We start from the raw sequence: 25,414 nt of genomic DNA on the forward strand, positions 1-25,414 counted from the left end.
ATGTATTTGTAATGAAAATGTGTTGGCTGTAAGGGAAGGGACAGGTTCCTGACCATATGTCTTCATTCAATCTGTATACAGAAGAACACAGGAAATCAAATTACAGGTTTTACAAGTACTGCTCTGCAGACTAAGATGGATATGTCCAGTGGTCGAAGTAGGCAGGACCGGTTGGGAGCGGTGCTCTTCTACATTTTTTTACCAAGTTTTACTGTTCCTATACTTTGATTTTAAAAAGAAGCCATTCCAAAATGGTTTTGTTTTAATATAAACGTGTTGGAAGAAGTTGAAACTTCACTGAACGTTACCTTAAACAGGAGGAGTATGAGTTTGGGGGTTTGTATTGTGGGTGCAGGCGTGGCGATGGGGTTTGTGGGGAGCAGGCCAGTAGATAACATAGTTCCACTAAATCTTTTCGTACACTTCGACCACTGGATATGTCGGAATGATAACTTTCTTTATTTTTACTAATGTTATCAGAAGGTCCTTTTTTGAGGACTTCAAATTTTATATTGAAATGTTTGTTCTTCCTCTACATCACTTATTCCCATCTCTTACTCTCTCTTTTTATGCTAGTAGTCATTCCAACTCATCAGAAGGGAGTAATCAAAAATTAATTTAATTTTTTTTGTATCATCCACCAAACACAAATTAGTCCAAACAAATTATAAAGGTGCCAGTTCTATGTATAAAACCAATTTACATTACATTGCATTTTTATAAAGGTTACATTGTTTGATTTGTATCTCCATTACACTAACATTTAGTATAACGTAACTCCATAGCAACAGAACTTTGTTTTATTGGGATCAAGTCTGAGATAATAATGTGTGATGAGGTAATACAAGCTTCCTTCCCTTAATCTTGCCATACTTAATGGGTACCCCTCCAACTACAGTGGATCAGGAAGGAACTGTGATAAACCTGAAGGTGTCTCACCCGCTAGTCCCTGGGGATCTGCCATCCAGGTGGCCAGTACACTGCCATCTCTCTTGAATCCAGTTCCTGGTGGTGGACCAGTGCGGGAGGATCACCTGGTTGGAAGGACTTCGGGGAGTGGAAGTGGGACACCGGATGGCAAGACATGGTATCCCCTTCCCTATAACACCTTTACCCCATCCTACCAGTTAGGATACTTAGGGATTCAACCTCCTCCCTCTCCCCTTTTCCGGCACAAACACTTTCTCACGTTAACTCGCTGTGAGGGAAAACAGACTAACATCTGAGTCGTATACCTGACATGTCCCACACGATGGTCAGGCAGGGTCAGGCAATTACGTATCATTACACACACCTCACTTCATCACACTTCCCCACACGGTTACAAGGCGGAGCACGAGAGCACTCTCTGAGCAAGGCAAAGCACACGAGGAAGCAGCAGTTCCAAGATGGCAGTTTTATACAAGGCAAAAGATGATGAGACCGAAAAGTAATACAAAGGAAGGGCCATTGACCTTTTCAATGAAAGACAGTAACTTTTATGAGCCTTCAATAATAGAAAACGTGAGACCTAGAATAAAAGCTGAAAACTCCTGCATTGTGTGCCGGAGGTAACCGGGGTCTCCTTCGTCGATAGTCAAGGCAGCGAGGAGCGGTTGCCGCTGTGGTATTGTCCTTGGCTCCTACAACAAAGAAAAGTCAGTGAAGGCAGCACAGCCGGTGAGTTGGGGAGACTGATGCCAACCCGGGCTGTCTGGAATCCAAGGTTTCAAGCAGCAACATTGTATGAAGGAATTTCAAGAGGACAGTGTATGAAGTATATGTGTCAAGTGATACGAACATAATTATTGTACTAAATGAGTGACTGGAGCTTTGAAGCAAAGATAGATACTGTAAACAGAGTGGTGTTACGCTCACCTGGTATCCACTGGGGCGCCACACGATACTGGATGGAGGTCTAAGCGCTATCCCAGACCCCTCTCTGCTTGGTTATGTGCCAGACGTTGGGTAGCACCTATAACAGGAGAATGGAGGGTTAAGATACTGGTTCTGTGATGGGTGGACTCCCACCTCCCTCTGGTCTAAATCCCCTCCCTTGGGGTTATTGCTCACCTTAGGTTTTTGTGCGTTGAACTCTCCATCCTGTGTCACTGTGCAGGGGCGCGTGGTTGGTGCGGGCGTTCCGTGGACCTAGTTGCTTCACTGGTCCGTGTGCTCTTATGTCGGGTCCAGACCAGCTGTGACTCCAACTCTGCTAGCTGTCTTCCAGGTGAGTTATAATGTCTTTTCTGTCTTTATTCTGTCTCTTTCTTTTCCTCTGTTTTCTGTCTTCTCAGCATCTTGCTCCACTACGCTGTTCCCTAACAATGTCTCTTTTTGTTTTCAGAGGGATGGTTGCGATCTCGGAGTTGCCACGCTGATGCCGAAGACTACAGAGTTAATGATGCGCGGAGCGCTGCGCTGTTTATTGGTGTTAATTGCTAACCTGTGTTCTCTTCTCTGTACAGGTTGCGGTGATGTTCCGGAGTGATGAGCGATCGAAGCGCTGCTTGCCCAGGTAAGTGCTTTGTTAATGGTGACCTTGTTCCTTCTCTCTTGCAGGTTGCAGTGAAACCCAGAGATGGGCGACGTAAGAGAAGCGCAGGGTGCTGCCAGGACTCGCTGCTTGCCAAGGTAAGAATTGTTATTAATGCTGTCCTTGTTTCTTTACCTTTGCAGGTTGCGGCGAACTCCGAAGACGGGCGAGGTAAGCGAAGCGCAGGATGGATTCAAGGCTGGTTACTTCACAGGTAAGTGTTCTTGCTCGCTAATGCTGTTCTTGTTCTTCCAGGTTATTAATGAAATCCAGATCTTGGTCTTCAGGATCGGGCCACCGGAGAAGCAGATGAGCAGGAGCTGGACACGGTGAGCGATACGCTGCAGGAATGCAGAATAACGCAAAGCGGGTTCTGCTGTTTGGTTGTGGTTTAAATAGCCTAGGTAAAGTAGTTCCAGGCCAAGTAGTTCCAGGCCCAGCCACACGCAAAACACTAGACTGCATGGCTTGGTTCTAAAGAACTGAGCTGTGTAATAGGCCTCCATGTTGGATTAAGGTCCAAAACAGGTATTGCTTTATTCCTGATAATGAGCCTGGCGCCAAAGGTGCCAGGACTGACTCCATGTATTTTCTGATGGAGTTTTAAGGCCCTTGGGGCCGGTGTCAGGGCTTTAGCCCCACTGCTGCCAGGGGGCTGTTATACCTGAGGGGGTCAGGGGCATGGATCGTGGCAACAGTCCAGTACCACGTGCATGCTCATTCGGAAGTTTCTGTTAGGTATCCAAACCTAAAAGGGACAAATGTAAAGAGAAGCCAAGTCGAAGTGGTCCTGCAACGGGTCAAGCAAAACCCTGCGCACATTAGAAAGTCTTCGATAATTGATTGAAATTGGTCTGAGCCTGGCTGAGGGAGACTAATTGTGTTTAAAAGTGGATCTGAGCCCATTGAGGGGGATCGAAAGGGAACGAACATTGTGCTGGAGCAATCTCAGCCCGACTGAGGGGGATCCGGGTGAAGAGTGAATCACGTAAAGTGAATACTTGTAGAAATCCAAAGAGGAAAGTAACTTATCGTTTTTGTTTGGTTACATCAGGCCCTCTGAATGAAGAGACTTTGAGGAGCATACAGAAGGTCCTGATATTATGATTGAACTGTATCCTCGTGCTAAAGAATCCAGCGAATGTGCTACGCTCGATTGAACCGCCTTGTACAGTACTAAAACGTGGGCAAGGGAGGCCAACGGCCTGAACATCCCAATATATCATTTTGAACACTTCTTTCTTTTTGTGTCATTATACCCCACGCTATTTGTGTTTAGAGGTAAGGATTGCTATTGTTTTTTTTTTTTTATATAGGCACTTTCATTTTGACAAGACACCACTAGGACTGCGTGGGATGTGGAGGGGTGAGTTATGTGGGGACGGGGTTTGGATGGGTAAGTCTGGGCTGATGGATGACCCAGTTGCAGGGCCAGTATCTGTATTGGGGGTGTTTGTCAGGTCTGGCAGGGACCTGGGTGGACACGTGTCATTGCCATTGTATGGGAGGGTGGCCATGTGTGGGTGGAGCTGAGGTACAACATAGTTGTGCCTTGGCGCCAGTGGTGGCACGCCGGACATGCATGCAGTACGCTGTGGCAGGGTGGCGTTTGTCTGTGTGGAGTAAGATGCCTATACACTTGGCAGTACAGGGTGCCTGTTCAGTTTTCATCATGTACTACAGGCATGGGTAATTGTGAGGGTGCCAGGGTGCATGTCCACGACAGGGCTCTCTGTGATGATTCAGGAGTGGGGGTATATGCCTGCAGGGTGTAGTCTGGGCGATGGGGGCGATGCATTTCCCATCTCAGTGATGTGGTGGTACGGTGGTGGTTTCAGGGTGGCCGGGGGGTTGTTCAGTATTTTGGGGCTACGTGTACTCACCGTCCTCGTCGGGTGTCCCAGCTCTGGCCTCCGCAGCACCAACCCCTTCTATGAACTCCATGTGCAGCACACTGCTGCACTTCTCCTTCCAGGGCATGACTAATTGGCAAGGAGGGCCCACCACCTGTGGCCATGCTTTGCCTGCGGTGAGGTTCGGGACCCTCGAGCGGAGGTCATCCCACTGCTTGTGGCAATCCCTGACTATGCATGTGGTTGTCCCCACTGCTGAGACCATTTGTGCCACTTCTTCCCTTTGGCCTTTTTCCGCTGCTGTGTTTGGAGGACCTTGTCAGTTGAGAACAACTCCCCTGCATGCAGGATAATGGTTTCAGATAGCATGTTCAGCTCTGCCTCAGAGAAGTGTGGCTTGCGCTGCCGGGTCTCACGGATTTAAATAGACATGTTCCACTACCGATTTATGCAGTAAGGAGGAGTGGATGCTGCAGATTGCAATGGATTGCGTTTTTATGATGACCGCCAGACTGTTACCAGTTCCGATCACTTTATTTCCGGTCACAGTGATTCTGGTGCAGCTGTTTCCATTGACACTTTTTCTGGCATTGTGATGCCGGATATGGGGTCACCGGCACCAGTGCTGCAGTTTTCTGCCACTTCTGTTTGTTTGTTGTTTTTTATACAGCACACCACACCCGAAGGTAACTGGATGCAAGCATTACAAGGAGACTTTTGGCTTGATAATACATAGAATTACAGTCATAGAGTTACCGGGCACAGGTTGCCAGTAAGCAGTTAAAGATATATACAGTACATTACAATATATACAGTTACAATGCGGAGAGCAGTATACAGTGATGTTTCAGTTGCCAGCTTGTGTGGTGGTAGATACTAGCTTAGTCTGTTGATTGACACTAAGTTGTTAGGTGCTCGTCATTGGTTCTAATCCATTTCTGTATGTTTCGTCTGAAACTGGGGTAGGTTTGTTCAGCCCGGAGTGAGTAGGGGACTGAGTTCCATGTTTGGGCTGCCATAACTGGGAAACTTCTGCCGCCAGATTTGGCTAGGTTGAAGCGCGGAACGCTAAGGTAGCAAGAGTTGGAGGACCTAGTCAGGCGATTAGTAGTTCTCTTGGCTATCTGGTCTGTAAGGTACTGTGGTGCGGCATTGTTGAGGCATTTGTGGGTCAGGGAAGTCATTTTTAGCATAATTATGTCTTTAATTGACAGCCGATGGTTTTGTCTTCTGATCACAGATATGTGATCTCTGTTTGGGATATTTAGAGCCGTTTTTAGTGCGTTGATTTGTAACGTTTGGATTTTTTTTAAAGATGTACTGTTGGTCCCCATGTAGAGAGCATTACAATAGTCCAATATTGAGAGTATAAGGGCATTTGCTAGGGTAATGCAGCTAGTTGGGGATAGGTAAGGTCTGCATGCCCTGATTAGTTTGCATGTGTATGAAGATGTGGATGCTAAGGAGTTGACTTGTTTGCTCATGGTTAGGGTGGAATCAAGGTAGAATCCGAGCGTTTTTACTTCCTTTGCAACCTTGATGGAAATTGCCATCAGTGTTGAAGGAGGAATATTCGTTATTGAGTTTTTTAAGGTTGGCCGGGGTACCTAGTATTAGAAGTTCGGTCTTGTCATTCAGGCAGAGGCCGTGTGTGGCCATCCATGCCTGAATGAGGAGGTAGGTTTTGTTCACAATAGCAGTGTCGGTGATGTAATTGCCCAAAAGGGGTATGAGGATCTGGGTGTCATCTGCATAGTTAGTGCAGGTGACACCCAGATTGTCCAATTTTTCAAACAGTGGCTTTGTGAAGATGTTGTACATGGTATGTGAGACGCGTGAGCCTTGTGGGACACCACACGTTAGAGAGATAGGATCTGCTGAATCTAAAGGGGAGAATACTTGCATAGTTCTATTATTGAGGAATGATTGGACCCATGCTACTGCGTCCTTAGAAAAGTGAGCTGCTGAGGCAAGGTGATTGCAGAGGACTTAATGGTCCACCAAGTCAAAAGCAGCTGACAAGTCAAGGAGGAGCAACATGGCAGTTTTCCCTTTGTCAGTGAGTGCCTCAATTTGTGTTTTTAAGTCAATCAGTGCCATTTCTGTACCGTATTGCGGCCTGAAACCTGATTGGCGGATGCCGAGGAGGTGATTGGTTACCAGGTCTTGTTGTATCTGAATGTACGCTACTCTGTCAAGTATCTTTAAAAGGAAGCGAACCGTCATGATGGGCCTGTAGTTGGTTGGAATGGCTGGATCTAAGGTTTGTTTTTTCAACAGCGGTAGGACCCAGGATACTTTCAGGTTGCTTGGGACAGTGTTAGTTGAAAAGGATGCATTGATGAGTTTGGTGATAAATGGTGACAAGTCTCTTGCTACGTCTTTGATTAATTGTGCTGGACACTTGTCACCCTGGCATCTAGGTGGCTTCAAGGAGGAGATCATTTTCTCTACTTCAAGGATGGAAACTTTGGAAAATTTGAATTGATCTGGTTTTTTGGTTAGTGTTTTGGTAGTTTGAGAGTGAACATCATGTGTGGTGAGGGAGGATTTCTTTTTCACAATCTTTCCTTAAAGGAGTGCAATTTTGTTGGCTAAAGCATTCTGAATGTTGGTGCACCAGGCTTTGTCTTTAGTTATGTTATCAACTGGTGGGATAGGTGCCTCCATTTCTCGTAGTATGGTAAAGAGCTCTTTTGTGTTAGAACTGGCTTTAGCAATCCTGCCATTATAAAGGTCTTTCTTAGTGTTAATTATTTCTTTTTTATAGTGGTTGGACAGTTTAGTCGGGTTCCTTTTATTTTCTACTGAAGGCGTGTGTCGCCAAAGGGCTTCCAATTTTCTTTTTTTTTGCCTAAGTTCTTTTAACTGTGTGGTGAACCACGCGTTTAGGTTTGCTTGTGATTTGCTTTTATGCTGTTTAAGAGGTGCGACAGAGTCCAATGCTATGGACATAGTTGTATTGTGTCAACTAGTATGTTTGGGTCTGTGGATGAGGATAGGCGGCTTAATGAGGGCAAGATAAGTGGTATGAGTCTGTCCATTGTGATATCTTTTTTGTTCCTGGTAGGTTGAGGAGGAACTGTAGTCATGTTTGTTTGCATCTGTTTGTCTGTTACCGTAGTGAAGGTAATCAGGTGGTGGTCAGTCCACAGGAGTGGAGTGATGGAATTGATAGGTAGGTTGCAATTTAGGTCAGCAACCCAGTCAAGGGTTCTGCCTTTTGAGTGTGTTGGTAGGTTTACTTTTTGGGCAAGTCCTTGTTCCAGGAGCAGGTTGGAGATAGCTTTGGCATCGTTGTCTGTTTGGTCATAAAAGCCAAGGTTGAAGTCCCCTAGGATAAGTACCTGAGAGGTTGTCTTTGTATTATTGGAAAGGATACTTGAAATGTCATCCTTGAAGGATCCAATAGGTCCCGGAGGCCTATACACTAGGTAGATTGTTGGTGTGTTAGAGCTAGATATTGGGATTTTTGCTGTAAGCATTTTGCAGGACGTATTTGTGGATGATGGCGTAAGTCTGATTGCTAGTTGTGTTTTAGCTATGATGGCGATACCTCCTCCTCTAGCGTTCTATCTGCTCTAAGGACTTGGTAATTTTCAGGGACCGCTAAGGCAAGGGCGGGACCTGCTGCGTCATGTAGCCATGTCTCAGTGACTGCTAGGAGGTTGAGATTATTTATGGTGATCGGGTCGGCTATGTTTGTGGCGTGTGCTACCAGAGATTTAGCGTTTATTAAGGCCATATTGAGGTTGGCCGAGTGGACAGTGGTATGAGTTTTAATGAATTTGCAAGGGCTAATTTTGGTTTTGGCTCGTTTCTGCATGCTAGCTGCGGCCGTTTTATCAGGATAGTGAGGTAGTTTAGATTTAGATTGGTTATTGTTTTGATAGTCATCCTGTTTAGATAGGACATTCGCTCATGGTTCATGGAGGTGAGGTAACCTGGCTCGAAGTTTATTACTTTCTGTGACGGGACATGGCATGGATTTGGTACTGGTCATGGTTGTTGGTGTGTGGCTTACTGCAAGGCAGTTAGTAAAGGTAGTCTGGTGGATGATTATTATAATGATGGCTGTTAACGAGGTTTGGGCAAGGTTTTTTATATTCATATTTGCAGTTGGGTGCAAATATGTAGTCCGATTTAGTCGGCAGTCGTGTGCTATGCTGGGAGAGGGAGTAGATAGTAGCAGTATAGGGTCGGCTGGTCCCTCCTAGGGCAGTTCACAGTGGGCAACTCAGAATAGGCTAGTCACAGTGGACAAAGTGGGCTAATCCCACCTAGGGCAGTTCACAGTAGGCAACTCAGAATAGTCTAGTCACAATGGGCAAAGTGGGCTAATCCTGCCTAGGGCAGTTCACAGTAGGCAACTCAGAATATGCTAGTGACAATGGGCAAAGTGGGCTTATCCCGCCTAGGGCAGTTCACAGTCAGAACCTTAATTTAGTATCTGAATGTCACTGAGTAATGGCTCAGTGGGGTTTCATATAGGTCAAACGGCTATAATATTGTTTCATAGGTAACATATATAGGAACAGGTAAGTTATGATGCATTGTTGACTAGTATAGATGACCTAAACCGTTACTATCTTGATGATCAGCATGCAGTCAGGTGATGGTGCTACCTGATAATAGTGTCAAGGGCTAACATGCTGTGGAGGTAGTCCATGTAAACTATGGCAATAGAGATAGTCGGAGAATATATTATAAAGCATCAACATGAGTTAACAATATGGATAGAGCGGCATGCTTAGTGTAGTGCCGTAAATATAGATGCAGGACATTTGTGTTAGGATCTTGTCAGGCGAGGGAGCATTGGTATGCATGCAGCATTACACTGTATAATAGTTTCAAAGTGTACTGTTAGAGGAGTCTTATCACCTGTATAGGATGAAGGCGAGGCGATCCTTTACAGCGCTTGCGGGGATCAGCAGATCAGAATAGCGTATAGTGGCGCCTACGGCCCGGCGGCCACGGACCGGCACAGACAGGCCTGTGCCTTGTGGGAGTGCCTTAGGAGAGGGCCGGCTCACGCCTTCCGGCGGGACCTCTCCTGAGAGTAGTGGCAGTAGGCCAATCAGGCTCCAGAAGGTTTCTAGGCAAACAGGGCAACAATAATGGCGGCGGACATTTCACGGCTGCCTCATGGTCTTGTGAGGCGGAAATCAGCTGTTGCAGCGCTTCATCGTGCAGCACTTCTGCAGAGATCGTGGAGGGGGTGCTACTATGATGCAGCGTTGTGGTGCTGGCTCCCCGGGCTCTGCAGGGCTTGGTAGCACTGCAGCAGAGTGCTTTCGGGTCAGTTCCTCACGGATCAGCTGGGCAGGTCGAGGAAGGGGGTTTCCGTGATGCCGGTGCCACTATTTCCGGCATGCCGGAATTTGCGCATCCATCAACCCGTGATCGTCCGTTATTTCTGGCGTCACGGTTGCCGGAAATGGTGGGACCGGCATCACGGAAACACTGTGGTTTTACCACCGAACTCATAATGAGGCCTATAGGGTCAAACTACTGAACGCATCACGACTCAGAGCTGACAGATGAGTGAACATACCTGTTGTTCAGTGAACCCGTCTAAAGTGTTTCCCCACATAACGCCAATCCCCCTGATGAAGACGTGGGAGGGATGAACTAGTTAACACAGCCATATAGCCACTTACAGACAGTGATATAGTAAGTTCACTGAGTGTGACACACACCCAAGAGTACATTCCCTCCGTTAAGCGTCAAAACATGTGTCTCTGTTTATTGGTGCACAATTTAATCCATTGGTGTTAACCAATTTCAACTAAACTCTTTTTGTTTTTGTTTAGTGTTAGCAAGTGCAAGTAAAATCGTTTTGGTAACAACGAGTTACAAATGATATAATTGGTAAACCCCCTTTCTTATTGCTCCGATCACAATGACTTGGGCACTTGGAGTGAATGTAAAATGTGAATAATTAATGTGTCTGATAGTATAGCTATGAAAGAAGCCAACCTCAACCTCTGCCCTCCCTTTGTCACTTGCCACTGAAAATGTAAATCTCAACACAAGTGTAGTAAATGCACATATAAACAATCATTATTTTTTTAACATAGCACATACTCGAGGTCCCTGCCCCAAGACAATATATTAACCTTGCAGTCATAGAAAGAGTTAGCAGGGGGAGTACGGGGAGAGGCCGACAACCAACATCACTTATCAACCTAGCTCAGTTGCACATAAGGTTTCTTAGCAGCACCCTGCATACGATCCTAGTCTTCATGCTGATCTTCTGTGAAAGGAGACCCTCTCTCTTGCCAAGAGGGTAACTAGACTGTCGATACAGTCTTCGCAGAAGGGTTTACTGCTGCTCTTCCAGTGCCTTAGTATTAGTTTCTTGGCCATTATGAGAGCTCTGCAAGACCATTACAATGTACTCCTGGTGATGCATGGGTGTTGGGCAGCACATCCAGTATGCAGGTGATGGATGATCGTGTGCTCCATAGGTCTAGGACCAGATCATTCCATTGAAGCACTTTGTCTCAAAAGGGCGTTACCTTTTTGCAGGTCCAAAGCATGTGGGCAGTTGTCCCAACCTCATCATTACATCTAACAGGCACCTGTGGGGAGTAATTTGCAGGACCACATTCTCCAAAGCTACCAACACAAATGATGAATCATCTTCTGTTGGGTGTAGCTGAGGTCAAGATCCATCTTTCAGTGGAAGACGCCAGCACAGATAAGGCTCCAATCCCTAGCTGAAATTGCCGGACTCGGGGCAGCCTTGTATGCACTGTTGAACGGGACACAGTGGCACTCATTCTGGGGGAACCATGGAGCCAATTGCTTGTGGAAGTAGATAAAGGAGATGTATTGGCGAGCAGTAATAGTCCACGTTTTGTGTCATGTATGCTTGCATTCAACTGTAAAAATCGAATCCTGAACAAAGTTTAAAGTTCCCAATATAGTTGACTTTTTGCGAGATTAAATTTAAAGTCAAGGAAATAAAAGTCCATTGAAAACCTAGCCCATTTTCCATATCCTAGCCTTCTACTAGGAACCTCAGCATACAGTACGATTGTCAATCTCAATAGCAGGGTTACCCCATAGGCATGATTCATTTGAGAGGCAGTACTTCTCACCCCTAAGTATTTTTTTTATTTTTCCATTCCAACACAACATGCCTAATGGAGGGCAGTGTGCAGGAGGTTGGGTGTGTTTTGTCGATGCATAAAAAAGCATTCCAGTGGGGTCGCACAAACTGAGACTTCTTCAATACATACGTAATTTAGATTCTGCTCTCAGTCCGAAATGATCCTCTGCTACCAGAACGTGTGCAGGGAGTATGCCCTATGATGCAACTTTATCTTGTGGGAACACAAACACCCGTGACTGAACAGTGCTCTGTAGGACATCCCGAAGCATCTGGGCCTTAATACCTTCGCCTCACAGAACGCTGCTGAAAATGTTATGTATATCATATAATAGTTTTGCAGGGATCGAGTGCCTACTGACTAGGTAGAGCAGCTTAAGTATTAGGGGTTAGCTTTATTGGCTGAACTTCTACTATACGGTTGGGTATAGTCTTTCCCATTTCTTGTAGAGTGATTTTATTTCAGGCATTTTCAATATGACATGATGTGCCTGAATTTGGTGTTACTCCTATGTCCCGTCCCCGTGAACTGTGACAACCATTTTGGACTCTTCCCTTACACCTACACCATTGGCGTTGGGTGCTGGGAGCATTTTTTCGGGTGAACAGCGTTTTCCTTGTGCACCGTTTCATCCAGTTTATGACTGGAACGCTCGGATGCCATTACAGCACTCGGTCTCGCTCCCTGCAGCGTCTGCGCCATTGATCTATGTCAACCCGACTGGTGAGGGCCCCTCTTGGCAGCCCTCTCCCTTGTGGCCCTGGAGCTATTCTGCTCATGAGAGGCCTCCGCCTGCCAAAGTGTCTAAGACTTCAGCGGAGGATGCCTTCTTCTGAAAATTTCAGAAGCTCATGCACCCAAACCCCATGAAGGAATATTTCAGAGGACTTTTTAAGGAAATCTGCCCGCCAGGGCCGAACTCTTTACCGATGTTTCCCGTCGCAGCACCGGTTGTTGCGGCAGCTGTCCCACCTCTACAAGTTGGCCCACCTCCAGCTCTTCCGCCTATGCGGCCCTTGTCTCCAATAGACAAGTCTTTGGTGGAGCCAGACATGGCACATCCGGATGCATTGGATGACACGCAAGGGGATCAGGATGGCGATGACCAGCCCTGCTCTGTGAGGGCGTTCCATGACCGGGTACTGGACATGATGTCTCTTCTGGATGTTCCAGTACCTGAGGCACCCCCTCCGCAAGAAGGGGTGCTTTTGGTGAACGTTTTGGCCGAGGTCCGCAAAGTCTGGGATAAGCCACACTCTGGACTGCACGTTAACAAAAAGATTGACGCTTGTTGTAGGCTTCATACTTCGGAGGAGGTAGCCTTAGCGTCATGCCCGCTTCCTTCCTCCACAGTGGTGGCGGCTGCCATGCTACAATCCAGACCAGCTTCAGCGTCATCTACAGCAGCGGCTCAGGTTCTGGCCAAAGAGGACAAGCTGCTTGACTCTTTGGGCAGGAAGATCTTTGCTAATTTAGCTGGGGCAAATATGAAAATGTGGAAACGTCTGTCAGAATTTGAGGAGTTCATTCCTGAGGACAAGCTAGGCGATTTTAAGGCTGGCTTGTCAGATACCACAGTCTTGGCGTAGGATATGCTTGAGGCATCATGTTGACACCTCGACTCGGGGCCTCATGCTTGGCGTAGACACCTCTCGTCAGGGTTGGCTTCATGCCACCAAGTTTTCCAAGGAGGTTCAGGATAAAGTTCTGTACCTGCCTTTTGACGGCAAAGAACTGTTCCATTCGTCAACGTATGTAGAGCTGACTAAAACTAAGGACAGCACTCAGACGGCCAAGTCTTTGTCCGTTCTGGTAAAACCACCTTTTAGGGCTCAGAGAATGCCCTTGCAGCCTCGATCTTCCTCTGGATTTCGGGGGTTTATAGATCGAAAGACACGGAGGGTCGATCCTCCAGCTAGAAACTCCCATCGGCGTCAGCAGCGAGGCCGGTTTGTCACTCGGTCCTCGTCCTACTCCTCAGGATATGGGCATCTCGCCTTCAAGAAGCCCACTAAATGAGGGTTTTCGGTGCTTGCACAAGACCCCGGTGGGAGGGTGCATTGCGTCTCACTGGGAGGCGTGGCAGACCATCATCGAGGACCGGTGGGTCTTGTCAGTAGCTCGGGCAGGCTTCCGCTTGCCCCTTCCCCCTAACCCACCCATCAATCCTCCCTTCCACCAGTCAGGGACGCCCTCCCTCAGAGCCGAAGTCCAGAAGCTTCTGGACCTCAAGGCGGTGGAACCCGTTGTTGGGCAGAATCCTGTGCAGTGCCGCTAGGGACCACTACACACAATTAAGACTACAGGTGGCAATACAAGTTTTACCTTTGGTACAAGCCTGTACTACTATGTTAAAGTGGTAGCAGTAGCGGAGCAGCCATGCTTCTCTCAAGAGTATATGAGCAGTAGCAGGGATTACACAAAGGGACCACAATTACTGTGACTCAAGCAAACACTGATTCAAGGTTTCAGGTAAAAAATATAAGTACATTTATTTTTAAACCATTTGTTATTAACACCTCTATTCAAAACCACACGTAAAATACACTACAACCAACCAATTCACTTTGGTACACTCTAACTCAAGGTAAGTACCCTATGTTTTAACGGACCGGTGTTGTGAAACAAAAGATGTTACCGGGAATACACTTGAGATCACTTTTTGATAGTAATGACAGTTCGGTCTTACTAAAGAAACGTGTATCCGTGGCAAGAAATGTTACCGGGGCAAAAACACACTTAGCACCTGAGTTAACCAGAGAGAGTTGGGGACAAAAATCATAGGCAATACTATTGTCAAGGCACACAGAATCAGAGAACAATTTGACGGAACACAAGAGTCAATAGGCCAGAGCCAGTGTCAAGCGGAACCGGGTTCCTGTTGTCCAGGATCACACAGTCAGACAGTTCAAGATTCAACGTTGCCAGGAGTACTTAGATATTGTCAACAGAGGAAGCAAAAGTTATAAGAAGGAGGAAAAACAAGGGCAAGCCTTGGAGGCAAAGAAAATGGATTCACCCTAATTCCTCAAGCAGAACACAGTACCTTATTCAATGAAGAAACTGGTGCCACGGCAGTTGTTCCTGTTTGTTTTCTGCAGACCCACGATTCCTGGAGCTTCGGTGCGAAGGACGACGTCTGGAGGGGTCTGCACCACACAGGGATGAAGCCGGCAGCAGCGACGGTGAATAAAAGGTGCACTCCTTAAAAACAAGAGAGGCTCTTCAGATGGCTATCTGGACCACTACAGCAGTGTGCAGCGATTTCGACCACGAATAGGATCCTCTAGCTGTGGAAGATGAGCTGGTTATCCCCACCAAGCTCAAGGGAAGAAGACTCCGGACTGGATCTTCTCTGGTCGTCGACGGGTAGATAGCTCAGGACTGCAGCAGGGCTTCACCTGGACGGGGTAGTTGCAGCAGCCATCTTCTTCTCTGCTTCTCTTCAGTTCCTTGTAGTTCCAGTGGCGACTCTGACTTCTAGCCCAAAGAGACCTGCCTTTTATGTGAAAATCCCCCATTCACACAGCCTGGCTGTCAATCACGCAGCAGGGGGGTTGTCCAGCCCGGACACCCACCTCAGCCAATCATGGCAAAGTGTGACTTGGGTTTCCTAGGATACCCGGTGCAGGGGGTGACTACACCCCTCCCTCACATTCAGCCCACCTAGCCACACAGGCGCCAAGAGGAGGGCTTCTTGGCAGAAGCCTGCCAAAAGACAGTGAACAAAGGAGGCAAACCTGGTTTGCACTGCAAAGTAAAACACAAGGACTTTAACAAAAAGAAATGGCGAATAAACCCAACCAGAGACAAAAGAAAAAGTATTTGGTCAAGCTGGTTTATGTTCGAGGCTAATATAATTGCCTAGAACAATACCACGTTTATATAATATAATCACGGTAGAAAAGTTAGGGTAGATACCACTGCAACCAGCCAAGTCTAAATGTTAAAACAGCGAAACAATGCTCTAGGAGGTACAGATAAAAAGGGATACGGAGTAACCCTTTCCAGTACTCCATGTAAGATGGGGTGTACAGGATCTGTGGTTAAATGACTAGATAAAGTTAATGGCAACTTTACCCTTTTCTGGGGGACTGTAGTCAGCCTCAGAAAATGGAGTCGGTGGGAATTCTAAAAGAAAACCCTGTGTCACTGCTGCACTGAAGGTGCTGTGTAACACACAAAAGAAGGGGACTACTGAAGTGGTGTACTCCAGAGTCCACAATCACAAAAACAGGTAGAAGACACATGGCAAAACATGGGTAAGAGTGTGGGGAAAGCTCACACTCTTGCCAAGTGAAAAAAAAAACTCCAGAAATCCAGTAAAGCTGCTGGGGGACTCACTTGGTGAGGGAAATTAGCTATAAAATGAGAATTCTCCCTAAAACCCGTTCCCCTAGGGGAGCAAGGGGAGGGCTTCTACTCCCGTCTGTTGACAGTGCCCAAACCCCCAACCAGGCTGGCCTGCACACCATCCTAGACCTTTCCCAGTTCAACCTTTCTCTCCCCCAAGACAAATTCAAGATGATCGCCCCAGTCACATAAAGTCCTCTCTACAGATGGGCGACTGGCTGAGCGTGGTGGACCTTGAGGATGCTTATATGCATATCCTCATCTGTAGCCTGCATCGGAAATACTTACGGTTTTCCAATGGGGAGGAGCATTTCCAGTTTCGTGTGCTCCCGTTTGGTCTCAGCTTGGCGCAGCGTGTCATACACGAAGATGACGGTCATCGCAGCTTATCTTCGGCTAGAGGGTATCCATATGTATCCGTATTTGGACGATTGGCTGCTGTGCAGTCCTTGTCCACTGAAAGCCTCGAGCAACCTTCAGTCTCTCCTCCACCTCCTGTTCCACCTTGAGCTGTCGGTGAACTGGCGGAAATCCTCCATGACGGTCTCTCAGGACTTCATTTTCCTGGTTTTTCGTTGGAACACGATCGAGTGCAGAGTGTACCAGACTGGGGACAGAATGGTGGATCTGTTCGCCACGTGTCAGGTGTTTATGCAGTCGGAGAGCATGTCGGCCTGGTGGTTCCAGAGGCTTCTGGGCCTCATGGCTTCATGTGTGCTGGCTCTTCCTCGTCTCAATAGGAGGCAGACGCAGATGGCTCTTCGGAGCTCATGGCTTCAAGCAGTGGATCCAGATTCCAAAATGTTACTGGTTCCACCTTTCATAAGGGCGGACCTCTTATGGTGGTCATCTCTCTGCAATCTGTCGGTGGGCGCTCCCTTCCAGGACCCTTGCCCACTATTGACTGTCACGGCGGACTCCTCCCTTCTGGGTTGGGGTGTGACGTTGGATCATCTTCAGTTTTCAGATCTTTGGTTGCCTCAGGACAGACAGCTTCCTATAAATTATCTGGAGTTCCTGACGATATTCCTGGCCCTGAAAGCGTTCAAACCAGGCATTGTCAACAAGGTGATCTGTGTCAGCACGGACAATGCGGTGTCCATGTTCTATATAAACAAGCAGGGGGTACCAGGTCTCCTCCTCTTGTGGATCTTGCCATTCAGATTTGGGGATGGGCCATTCAGCATGGTATCTGGCTGGTAGCATTACACATCCCGGTTCAGCTGAATGTCACTGCAGACGCCCTCAGCCGATGAGCAATTGTCAGCTACGAGTGGGAACTGAACACGGAGGTCCTCTCAGATATTTTTCGCTGTTGGGGCACTCCAGAAGGTGTACCTCTTTGCGACATCTACAAACAGGAAGCTTCCCCTTTATGACTCCAGGAACGGGCTCGGAGCCTCCTCGCTGGGGGATGCTCTCGAAATTCCATGGCACAACATGAAGGCCTAGGCTTTTCCGCTTCTTCCTCTGATCCATCGGGCGCTGTGCAAGCTAAGGAACACTGAAATGCTCCCTGCTGTTCATAGCCCCTTGGTGGACGGCCTGGTTTTAGTTTTCGGAGCTTCAGCATCTATCGGTGTGCCCGCTGCTCAAGCTTCTGCTGGTCCCCGACCTGCTTCACCAGAGCGATCAACAGCTGTGGCATCCCTCCCCACAATCGTTCAGCTTGGCGGCTTGGTGCCTGAGTTCAGATCTTTAGAGCGCTTCAATTTGTCTGCAGATAACATGCACATTATTCAAGTGGCCAGGAAGCCCTCAACAAGATCTCAGTATTGAAGTAAATGGCCACGGTTCTGTCACTGGTGTTTGGCTAGGGAGCTGGACCCCAGGGAGGCTACTATCGACATGGTCCTGTCCTTGGTTTCACATCTGGCAGAGTCTGGCATCCATGTCTTGTCCTGTAGGACCTATTTATCGGCTGTAGCCGCTTATTTGTCCACTGACCAGTGCCCTTTTTCACTGTCTAATCCAGTCATTAAAAAACACTTTGCTAGCCTGATGCATCTTTATCCTCCTGTACGCAACCTGCAGCCAAGGTGGGATTTGAATGTGGTCCTTAAGACCTTGTGTTATAAGCCTTTTGAGCCCATGGCTACTGTCGTTTTTCATGGAAAGTATCCTTTTTGATTGCTGTGACTTTGGCAAGACGTGTAAGTGAGCTTCAGGCCTTGTCTGTGGAGCATCCATTCCTTACTTTTCATAAGGATAAGGTTGTCCTGTGAACGTATCCCGCCTTTCTTCCGAATGTGGTCATTGATTTTCATTTGAATCAGTCAATTTCATTGCCTGTATTCTTCCCAGACCTGGCCTCGGAGGCCAAAAGGGATCTGCACTGCCGGACGTTAGAAGAGCCCTTAAGTTATATCTGGACAGAACATCTGAGTTTAGGAACTCTTTGCAGCTTTTTGTGACCTTCGGAAATCCGCAAGGAAAGCCGGCCTCGAAAGCGACTATCTCCCGGTGGATCGCGGCCTGTATTTCTGAGGCGTATACCATTCAGGGTCTTCGGGCCCCAAAGGGAATTCATGCTCATCTTGTGCGGGGTAAGGCGGCTGCCGTTGCCTTCCAAAAATATGTTCCCTGGGAGACCATTGCGAAAGCGGCTACGTGGGCCTCCCTGTCGGCTTTCTGTAAGCATTTCTGTCTGGACCTGAGCTCCAGGGCTGATGCTCAGTTCGGTCAAGCTATGCTTAGGAACCTGTTTCAGTAAGGAGTTTCCATCCACCTGTAATTCCTGTGAGGAGTGCTTGGGAATCTTTCATAAGTATGGAGGAAAGGGGACGGGACGTAGGAGTATAATAAAGTTACTCACGTAGTGACTACCTTACTCCTAGTCCATAGTCCCTTTCCTCCATACGCCCGCTCGCCGTCCCCTCTAAAAAGTTTCCTCTGTTATTGCTTAAAGGTCATAGACCTGGTGATAGAAAAGGACTGATGGGCAATACCCTAAGGAGGGTGGGGTTACGGCCACGTGTGGTACGCCATGTAAAAAGAGAGCAAGAACACATTTTTGAAGAATTTGATGCTTTTTACAAAGTGCTCTGGTCCCGTCCCACAGGACGGAGGAATGTCCCATTAAGTATGGACTAAAGGGGACTATGGACTAGGAGTAAGGTAGTCACTACAGTGAGTAACTTTATTATTGTCTCTTGTGACTTTGACTCCGAGGTATCTAAACCCTCCTTTTGCCCAGGCGAAGTAACTCACATTGAGGGGCTCTTATGACAGGAGGGCACTATTGAGTAGATATGTGTCTTGGATGTGCTCACCTTGTAATCAGTGATCCCCCAATAGTTCCAGATCTTCCATCAAGTGCCCAAAGGAGCTTTCAGGGTTACATGTCACCACCAGGTGGTCGTCTGCGTAAAGAAACAGTTTGAGATACAGCCGCAGCAGTATATCCTAATGATCCAGGTGGTCCCCTCTAATCAGGATGGTCTGAGGTTTAGTAAATCTATCAAAAAGGATGGGCAACAGTGAGCAGCCTTGCTCTGTCCCATTGAGTTCGGTGTTAGGGAAAGCAGTCACCCAGTTTACCACAACCAAGGCTTTGACCTTACCATAAAGGGCACCAAAATACTTAAAAATCTTGGCCCACAGTGCATGCTACACAAAAGCCTCCTGAAATTGGGTCAACTACACCCATCAAAGGCTTTCTTTGCAATCAATACTAATGGCCTCACAGGCTTCCAGGCAGGCTGTGTGCAGGTGGATAACTACTATTTGTTCTCGTTGGTCATCTAACCTACCTTATCCAGCTAGAAACCTTGTTTGGTTTTTGACAAATTAATCCGAGTACATTTCTTTCCAGCCTTTGGGCGTAGATTTTGGCTAGGTGCTTGGTGGCAGCATTTAGGAGGGGGTTCAGTGTGACATTTGAGCAGTCCCTGTGGGTTTTGGATGGTTTAGCAATCATAGTAATAAGCACCAATCACGTTGATTCCACAATGTTCCCACTCTGAATAATGTTGGTGTGTAGTCTTTGCAGGACTGGGTAGAGTATGTCACTAAACGCCCTATAGAACTCTATTGGCAGTCCATCAGGGCTCAGGGACTTCCTTGACTGACTGCCTCAGGCTCATTGCCAGTAAAGTCTCCTCTGTAGTTATGTCTGTATCTAGGGAGTCAGTCTCACTAAAGCCAATTTAAGAAGCTCTATATTATCCAGGAATTCCCCCATTTGCTCTACACTGACATAGCGATCAGGATGATGGAGGTTTTAATAAAAGCCTTCAAACGCTTCACATTTTTCATCCAAATTGTGCCCCCTACATCTACAATATGGATGACTGGTCTACTTTCCCCATTGTTTTTAAGGGGGTTCACTAAGAGAGTATACCCTTCGCATGTTGCCGAATAGCTTGTCTCATATAGAACTGCCCCTGCTTAGGCTGCAAATTCAGTTTATGGTGAAATGAACACTTTGCACCTAGCAGCCTCTCCTTAGATTGCTCAATGGTGTTATTGTTATATGCTTGTTCAGCTGTATGGGATTAAGCCTCTAACATGGCCATATCCCTTTCACTAGATTTGCATCTTTGTGTTTAAAGCGAATTATTCTACCATGCTTCTACCATGCTTTATGGCATCACACAGTATGAAAGAGTCTGGACTGGCCCTTTATTCGAAGAAACATACATTGATGTCTCATCCTTTATATACTCCACAAAGGCAGCATCCTTCAGGAGGTGACCACGTAGCCTCCCACTCCCTCTTTCGACCTAATCTCCCCACCTCCTCCCAACACTTCTGGAAAGCAGACAATGATAATCTCAATATTATTATGGTCTGAGATCATTGTATTCTCCACTGACAAGGCAAGATGCTTCTGAAGATCGGAAATCTTTGCGCGTCTGTCTATATTCATGCATCAATCAAAATCCATGTTCTCACTAGGCTAATAAGTTCACTTCTAGCTTTGTGTTCTGAATATGAGCCGGAGGCCCTGGTTTTGATCAGCCTTCTGTCCATTGCTTTATTAAAATGTCCATCTAAAATCATCTCCCCATCTCCTAAACCTCTTAAGATCTCATCTATCTTCCCAAAGACGGCCCCTGAGGCTGTTTTCTCAGCAAAGACATTTCCTAATGCCCGTGTTTTATTCTCCACTGTCATTTTGACTCCACTGTCACTTTGACAGCTACATGGCGGATCTCTCTCCAACCCGTTTTATGGTCAACCTCACATCTTTTCTAAATAGAAAGTTAAACCCCTCAGACCTACCCACAAAGTAGCTTACATAAATCAATGGGTGTTTTTTCAAAATGTATTCACTGTCTTCCTCCAGGTGGTGGGTTTTCTGCAGGTATACAATCCCTGCTTTCCACTTCCTAATTTATTTTTTACATTTGTGAAGCGCCTAAACCCGAAGGCATCAGGGCGCTGTTAAGGACACCAGTTACACACGTAGACCTAAAAACACTGGGAAGTGCGGGCAGGAATCTACCCACAGATGCATGGACATTTCAGTAGATGTACTCAATCCTGTACCATTATCATTTAGGCGAAAAGCCAAGTTTTTAAGGTCTTGCCGAAAGGCCAGTAAGATTCCTCTGCCCTTAAGGCAGGGGAGAGAGCATTCCAGTTACTGGTGGAAACTGGAGCCCCCTTTGAAGGTTGAAGGAACAAAGTGGTGGATGTGGATGGCCTTCACCCGTCTGGTGGAATTGCATCTCCCGATTTTCTGCGACAGGTATTCTTCCGGGGCAGCGTTAGTAAGACATTTGTGCGTGGAGAGTGTCTTGAATATAATTCTTTCTCGGACTGGGAGCCAGTGCACCTCCTTTCTTGCTGCTGAGATGTGGTATTTTTTCCAGATGTTAAGTGCTGCGTGTAGGACATTGGGCCTCATTACGAGTATGGCTGTACCCATGCCACTTTTAGCGGCATGGCTACCCCCATACCGGGTACCGGTACGGGTGCCAGGAATGAGGAATTACCGGGCCATTCCGAGCTTGGAGGGCCCGGTAATTCCCTTTCCTGGGACCCGGACCCGGTACATCCCCATTTCCATTTGAGCCCCCATAGGGCTCAATGGGAATGGGGGGGATGCTAACAACGGGCCTGTTAATGACGGGCCCGTTGTTAGCATCCTGGTCTGCTAGCGGGTCCCGCTAAGGAGGCCTGGTTTTACCAGACGTCCTTTGTGGGAGCCACGAGCAGACCTCGTAATGAGGCGGTAGACAGTTAACAGCGCTGGCAGCTCTACCAGCGCCATTAACCATCTACCGCACTCATTGTAATGAGGCCCATGGATTTACCTGCATTTTGTTGATTTTTATTTATTTTATATTTTTGTGCATTTTTAAGACGCTTATACATCAAGTAAATTGTGTTTCAAAGCGCATGTTTTGAAGTCCCTGCAAAGAGAACGTTGCAGTCGTCCAGTCTTGCTCCTATGATTGCTCTGGCGATGTTGAGGCAGCTAGTCGGCATGAGAATTGTGTGGCTGTATTAATGAGTTTTGCTGTGTATGCCGCTGAGGAGGCGATCGGGTTCACCTGTCAGGAGAGGGAGGCATCCAGGTAGATGCCCAGCGTTTTTACAGATACTGACACTGGAATGTTGATGCCATCTATCATGAAGGCTGAGAATTGGGCGTTTTTTAGCATGACTGGTGATCCCACCCGTAGGATCTCCGTCTTGTCGTTGAGTATATTCTGTTGATAGTAGGGTAGTCTGTGTCATAGATGCCTAACATTGGGAGGAGGATTTGGGTGTCATCGACATAGTTGATGTAGGCTATACTGATGGAGGCCAGGAGGTCGAAGAGGGGTTTGGTAAAAATGTTTTAGAGGGAGGGTTAGATGCACAAGTGTTGTGGCACTCCACATCGAATGGGGATGGGATGGGCGCTGGCAGTCTTAGAGAAGACTCTTATGGATCTGCCTTCCACGAACGAGGCTATCCAGGTCGTGGCTTCACAGGAGAAGTTGGCAGAGTCCTTAAAATGGTTTTGTGGTCCTCCAAGTCAAATGTGGCAGAGAGATCCAAGAGAAGTAGGAGGGCTGACTTGCCTTCGTGTATGAAGGCACCAAGCTGGTTTTCAGGTCCAGTAATGCTGATTCCGTCCTATGACTGGCCAGAAACCTGACTGGCACACCCCCAGGATGTGGTTGGATTTTAAGAAGATTTGTATTTGCTCGTAGGCCGCACTCTCCAGGATCTTTAGCAGGAACAGGACTGTTGGGATGGGAGGGTGATTGTTGAGCACTGATGCGTCAAGTGATACTTTAAGTAGGGGAAGAACCCATGATTCTTTTAGGCTGGCTGGGACTTGGCTTGGCTTGCCGAGAAGGATGGATTGATAGGAACAGGACTAGGGATTCTGAGCAGTCTTTGATGATGTTAGCAGGGCAGATGTCACCTTTACATTTAGAGGGTTTAAACTTTCTTATATTGGCCGTTTCTACTTCCAACACTTCTCTGAAGTGGAAGGACGGTGTGCATTGTGAATCATGGAGTTGGAGTGGTGATCAATGCTCGTTTCTTTTCTATTTTCTGTTGTAGAGGGATAACTTTGGCTCCCATAGCATTCTTTATCTATGCACCATACCTCATCTTTAGAACTAGTGCTAGGTGTGGTGGACAGTGTTTCCAACTCTTAAGGATTGTAAAGATTTCCTGGGAGTTTGAGCTGGTATTCGTTATTCTTGCGTTCTAGGCCGTTGCTTTGGCTGTGATAATAGACTGTTTATATTCTTTAGCAATTGATTTGAAGGAGGCTTTAGATTGATCTATTGGGTCTTTTCTCCAAGCTGGTTCCGCTTGTCTTTTTCTCAGGCGCGAGGCCCGAAGGTCGAGGGTACACCAGGAGTTGATGTGACTGACTGGTTTCGCTCTCCTAGGCACTAATGGGGCCACCAAGTTTAAAGCCCTGGTCATGCTTTTTAAGTAGATATCTGCTAGGTTCTTTGAGTCTGTAGAGTCAAGGTTCCCTGATAGGAGTGGTGTAAGAAGAGGCGAGATGGATTCTTTGGAGATGTTGCGGATGCAAAATGTTTGTACCAAACTATTTTCTTTCCACTAGGATATTAACTCTCGTAACATACCAGCTAAAATGGTTAAAGTGATAAGCCATCTCCTGTAGTGTTCTATCGTAGTCTCCCTGTGGGTCATGTTCTTTTACAGGAGATGCGCAAAGAAACTTTATGGACTCAAGTGGTAAGACAACTGTAAGTTTCAACTTGTCGGATGAAATGGGAGTCAGGTTTCAAGGATGGGTATTACAAACCAACCTGGTGCAATGGGAAAGTATAAAAGTTGTAAAAATAAAGAATTTGCTCTACCAAAATGTGGGTCTGTCTTAAATCCCTGCTCACTGAAGGAATACAATAAAAATAAAGTTACTAACATCCTATTGTACATAACCTCTCTAAGGACATGCAGAACAATTGAGCTACCACTATTATGCAGATTGCAGTTGCCCCCCACTCTGTACCTGCTGCGGCACGCAGAGTCATGGTATAGGTCAGCGCCTCCTCCAAGTAGGCTTTGCATTTTGTCAACACACAAGTCAAGGATAATTCTTAAAAGAAAATTATCCCTTCTGCAAGGAGTTTGGAAGATTGATTACCATAGTTGTGAACACTTAGTAGTTTGGTCCCAATCTGAATTGAAGGCACTTTAACTAAATCGGTTTTGTTAAATGGGCTCTGAATTTGTTCTGGACTACAATGATCACCACATTTTATTGAATGAAGGGCATATAAGGTGTTATTGCGGCACATATTGTTTCCCCCTTTCTAGGGTGGAGTCGCCTCTGATTCAGACCTGAATCCCCCACTTATGTAGTGGGTGTAGAGTCCATGCCGAGCGCACAACCCCACGCCACGCAGGTCCCCTTGGTGAGCGCCATCGAGGACATCACATAAGCCAGGGGGGCCGAGCTCAGACTCCCTTGGGTGTGGCCTCCACACTGGGTGACACCCTCACCGACGGAGCTTCTTGTCAAGGGAGGCGGTGTAAGAATGCATTTGTGTAACTTAGCCACATTCGAGAAAAGGCCTTGGCTCTCAGGGCTCAAACAAGTTTCAATCAATCTTTTAACACATTCCATTTCAATTTGAACTAATCTGTGTCACGGGTGCCATTTTCTACAACAACGTCCTATGGTCTTCCCCATTGACCATCAAGCCCTTGTGAATAGCATATTCTCAAGCATGGGGTCTGTCATGGATTAACATGCTCATGAATATTCCCTGTCGTCAGGCTGGGAATCCTTGCTAAAAGAAAAAACGGTTTCACTTTCGTTTCTAAACTATCTTTCGCCTATAAACCAATCACTGAGCTCTGGGTCATACTTTCCCCAGCCAATGACTGCCCTCTCCCTATGCCCCTCCTCTGGCAGCTCTCTTCTGCAAGCCATTGTCAGGTGATTTTTACTGCACGTTCAAGTGTTGGGAGTCCTCACCTTTTTGGCTAGGAAATCCCTATTTTGGACAATCGAGCCTGTGTTCTCCATCGTTTACTCATCCGATTAACGGGGACTTTTTTTTGGCAACTTTCATCGCCCCTCAGGGCAAATTCGCAGAGTGTTTTCTTCTTCGAAGTTTCCAGAAGGCCATCAGGCC

At 46.9% G+C, this 25,414-nt stretch overlaps 1 protein-coding gene across 2 annotated transcripts in view; it reads left to right on the top strand.

Moving 5' to 3' along the window:
* The window catches only part of TRPM7 (transient receptor potential cation channel subfamily M member 7), a 2,599,208-nt gene that overhangs the window by 1,190,414 nt on the left and 1,383,380 nt on the right, over window positions 1–25,414 (top strand). The gene's annotated exons all lie outside the window — the stretch shown is intronic.

This window comes from Ambystoma mexicanum, chromosome 11 (genome assembly GCF_040938575.1).
Source record: "Ambystoma mexicanum isolate Mex_15411 chromosome 11, UKY_AmexF1_1, whole genome shotgun sequence".
Lineage (NCBI taxonomy): Eukaryota > Metazoa > Chordata > Amphibia > Caudata > Ambystomatidae > Ambystoma > Ambystoma mexicanum.